Source organism: Propithecus coquereli, unplaced genomic scaffold, assembly GCF_000956105.1.
Source record: "Propithecus coquereli isolate 6110/MARCELLA unplaced genomic scaffold, Pcoq_1.0 Scaffold14, whole genome shotgun sequence".
NCBI lineage: Eukaryota > Metazoa > Chordata > Mammalia > Primates > Indriidae > Propithecus > Propithecus coquereli.
The window spans coordinates 17,058,365-17,063,364 of NW_012138302.1; the positions used below are offsets into that span (position 1 = coordinate 17,058,365).

A 5,000-nucleotide genomic window follows, 5' to 3' on the forward strand; every position below is an offset into this window, starting at 1 on the left:
TTATCAGATAAACAAGAACTAAATTTGGTGCCAGCAAACCTACACTACAAGAAACATTAAAGGAAGTTCTTTAGGCAAAAGGAAAATGATACCAGATGGAAATTTGAATCTGCAGAGAAGAATGAGAGTGCCAGTAATGATAAATACGTGATTAAATATAAAAGACATTTTTCCTCATGTTTTTAACATCTTTAAAAGATAATTTTAAAAGGAAAAACAATAACAAGTAATGTGAAATTTTTCTAACATGTATAGAAGTAAAATATACGATAGCACAAAAAACAGAAAGGAAGTATACTGTTGTAGGGTTCCTACATTATATGCAGAGGGATATAATATTAATTAAAGGTAGTCTGTTAAGTTAAAAATGTACATTGTAAACCTTAGAGCAACCACTAAAGAAATAATTCAAGGAAATATAGCTAATAAGCCATTAAAGGAGAAAAAAGATGGAATACTTAAAAAAAAAAAGGTCAAAAAGAAGGCAGGAAAAAAGGAACAAAGAAAGATGGGATTAATACAAAGCAAATAGCAAAATGGTTTAAATCTGGCCATATTGATAATTACAGTAAATATATTGTTTACACATTAAAAGGCAGAGATTATCAAAATGAGTTTTAAAAAGCAAGATTTAAGTATACGCAGCCTGTAAGAAACATACTTTAAGTGACAGTGACAGGTTAATCTACTGTGAACATCCTTCCACCAAATAAATGGAAAAATATTTACCATGCAAACACTAAACATAAGAAAGCTGTAATGATTAGGTGACATCAGAAAAGATATAGAACAGAGAATATTATTAGGATTAAAGAGAGGGATTTCATGCTAATTAAAAGGTCAACTCATCAAGAAGGCACAGTGATCCTAAATGTGTATGTACCTAATAACAGTTTCAAAATATATGAAGCAAAAACTGACTAGATTAAAACAACAGGTAAATCTACAATTATAGTTAGAGATTTCACATTTCTTTCTCAGTAGTTTACAGAAAAGTAATAAGCACAGATATAGAAGATTTGAGCAACATTATTAATCAACTTGACCTAATCGGACTTTATAGACACTTCACCCAACAGTAGCAGAATATACATTCTTTTCAAGTATGCATGGTATATTTGCCAAGATAGACTATACCCTGGGCCATAAGTAAAGTTTCAATAAATTTTAGAGCATAGTGATGAGTATTTTTGACTAAAACAAAATTGAATTACATACTAACAAATGCTGAGTATTATTGACTAAAACAAAATTGAATTACATATCAACAACATAATGGTATCTGAAGGTCCCCAAATATTTGAAATAAACAACATACTTTTTAAAAAACAAAATCCATGAGTTAAAGAAATCACACAGATTGGAAGCATTTTAATGAAGATGAAAATATAGCATATCAAAATTTGTGGGATGCAACTAAAACAGTGTTTAGAGGGGGATTTATAGCTTTAAATACTTATGTTAGAAAAGGAGACTCAAAATCAATGACCTCATTTTCCACCTTAAGAAGATAGAAAAAGAAGAGCAAATTCAATCCAAGTAAGTGAAATGATACAATAAAGATAAGAGCAGAAATCAATGAAATAAAAAACAAAGAGTAGGAAAAATCACTGACCAAATGCTGACTCTTTGAAAATATCAGTTAAATTGATCTAGCTAGGCTGATCAAGATAAAAAGAGAAAAGACAAAAATGACCAGTGCCAACAATCGAAGAATTGTCACTACAGATCATACAGACAATTAAAGGATAAAAAGGAAATATTATGAATGACTTTATGCCAGTAAATTCTACAACTAAGATGAAATGGACAAATTGTTTGAAAGACTCAAATTACCGAAATGATCCAAGAAGAAATAGAAAATGAGCATAGCTCAATTATAATTTTAGAAAGTGAATTTGTAATTAAAATTTTTCCCACAACATAAACGTCCCGGATGACTTCACTGGCAAACTCTATCAGACATTTAAGGAAAATTAATACCAATCCTATGCAGATTTTTTCCCAACTGATTTTATGAAGCTACTGTTACATTGACACCAAAATTGGTCAGAGACATTATAGCAAAATTACAGACCAATATCCTTTATGAAATACATGTAAAGTTTTAAACAAATGTTACCAAATTAAATGCCACAAGATATAAAAAGTATAGTATATTACATTTTAAAAGAATGAATTTTATGTTATGTAATATGGTATTGTAGCTTAATAAAGCTGTTATTTTAAAAAAAAAGGAAGATGAGGAAGGGCCAGGAGAAGGCAAAAAAAAAAAAAAAAGGATCATGCATCATGATCCATTGGGATTTATCCCGGGAATATATGGATGGTGCACACTGGAATATCAACTAATATAATTTCATTAACAAAATTAACAAGAATATGTGCATGATCAGCTGAATAGATCCTAAAAAAGCATTCAATAAAATTTAGCATATATTCATGATAAAAATCAGTCAGCAATGTAGTAAGGCAAAATGGTACAGCTGCTTTGGAAAACAATGGCAGCTTCTTAGAAAATTAAATATTCACTTAACATACAATCTCAACTCCTAGGTATTTACCCAAGGGAACGAAAACATATATTGTCTCAAAGATTTGTACTTGAATTTTTTATAGGAGCTTTATTCATAATAGCAAAAAACCAGAAGCAACCAAAATGTCCATGAACTAGTGACTAAGAAACAAATTGTGATATATCCATATAATGGAATGTTACTCTAAAGGAAGAGGAAATACTGATATATGTATGTATACGTATATACATATGTATATGTATATATACACACACATATATAAGTGATATATATATGTATATATATAAAACTTATGCTAAGTGAATGATAACAGACACAAAAGAGTATAGCACTATGTGATTCCACTTAGTGAAATCTGGAAAAGATACAACTATAGCTACAGAAATCGTATCAGTGGATTGCCAAGGGGTTCTGGGGGAGATTGACTCCAATAGGGACACGAAGAAACTTTTTAGGTGGTAGAAATTTATGTATTATAAATGTGTTTGTGTTTATACAACTGGGATATTGGTGAATTTTATATACATAAATGAGTCTCCAATATACCTTAAGTTTTTACAAAAGAAAAAACAAATTGTCTCTGCAAACTAGGGATTACAAAAGAATTTCCCCAACCTGATAGAAGGAATCTATGAAAAGGCTGCAGCTGACATATTTAATGGGGGAATACTTTTGAGTTTGGAAATGAGGCAAGGATGTCCACTTTCACAACTTCAGTGTTACACTTACCAGTATAATAAGGTAAGGAAGAAAGAAAATATGCAGATTAGAAAGGAGGAAGTAAAATTGTCTTTATTTTTGTACAAAATATTTACTAGTTTGTTTCTGTCAGATCCAACATAATCAGCAAAAAAGCTATAAGAAGTGACAAATGATAGCAAGATCACAGGCTGAGATCAACATATAAAAATCAATTATATTACTATATAGTAGTGAAGAACATTTTGAAAATTGAATTTTAAAAATTTATACCATTCACAATTCTATCCAAAAACTTGAAATATTTAAGGATAAATTTAGCAAAATATGTGCAAGGTCTTTACATTGAAAATTACAAATTATTGGATAGAAATTAACAAAGTTCTTAGAAATGGAGAGGACTATCATGGTCATGTGTTGGAACGCTCAATATTTTTAAGGTGGTAGTTCTCCCCCAAACTAAGCTATGGCATTGCAATGCCAATCAAAATCTTAATAGCTTTTTTTTTTGTAGAAATTGTCAAATTATAAAATTTATATGAAAATGTAAAGGATCTAGAATTCCCAAAACAATTTTGAAAAAGAACAAAGTTAGAAGACTTATGATGCCTGATTTCAAAAAATATTAATATGGCATTCAAGACAATGTGTCTGTGTAAAGGCAGTCATATAAGTCAATGGATGAAATAGAGTGTTCAGAAATAGTTCCATATATGTGTTTTTGATTGATTCTGTACAAAGATACCAAAGTAATGCAGTGGAGAAAGTATGGTCTTTATTCAACAAATGATGACAGGGCAACTGGATATCAATAACAATAACTTCAACTTTTACCTTATGCCATACATGAATTTATCTCAAAGTAGATCATAGACATAAATGCAAAAGCTACAACTACAAAACTTGAAGGAGAAAATTGTCTAAGACCTGGGAATAAGAAAAAATATCTTAGGACACTAAAAGCTTTCACCATAAAAGAAAAAAAAAACCTAATAAATTGGGCTTAATCACAATTTGCAAGTTTTGCTCTTCAAAAGACATCATTTAAAAAAAAAAAGAGGACAAGCCACAGACTAAGAAAATATTTGCAAAACATATGTGTGGTAAAGGGCCTGGATCCAGGTAATATTAATATAAAAAAGTCTAACTAAATAATAAAATGACAAACACCAATTTAGTGGTATTTGCCTGGGGTCAGAAATGAGGTTGACTAGAAGAACGTAAGGGGATTGGGGGAGGTGATGGAAATTTTTCTGTATTTTGATTGTGGCGGTGGTAGTTACAAGAGTGTATAACAGCTCCTCGAACTATACTTAAAATGAGTGCATTTTATTATAGGTAACTAGACATCAATAAGTTTTATTTTTAACTAGTAGATTAGGGTGAATATGTTGATCTGAAACCTTATCCAGTAAATAGTAAGGTAAAATGCAGAACCAGTATTCAACTCTAAATCTGCCCCCTCCCTGATGCAGGTGCTCTTTCTCTTGTATCATGCTATTTCTTATGTTTCCGTGTTTCTCAGAATAGTTCCAGTTTTAAAATATCCAGTCCAATTTTTCCCATAATTGCACTCACACTGGTCAAACCATTTGCCTTTATTGAAGTTTGGGAACTATTATATAATAGCAAGAGTCATGGATGGACTTTCCAAAGTACTTAAAGTCTATTCCCCCAATATCTGACTTACATCTCTAATTACAGTACAAGTTAGGCAATTATCCTGACCTCTACAGTGGCCTAAGAACCCAATAGCTAAGACTA

General features: G+C 30.6%; 1 protein-coding gene across 1 annotated transcript in view; it reads left to right on the forward strand.

The window, feature by feature from the left end:
* FAF1 (Fas (TNFRSF6) associated factor 1) overlaps positions 1-5,000 on the forward strand; it is a 334,517-nt gene that overhangs the window by 127,791 nt on the left and 201,726 nt on the right. The window lies entirely within an intron of this gene.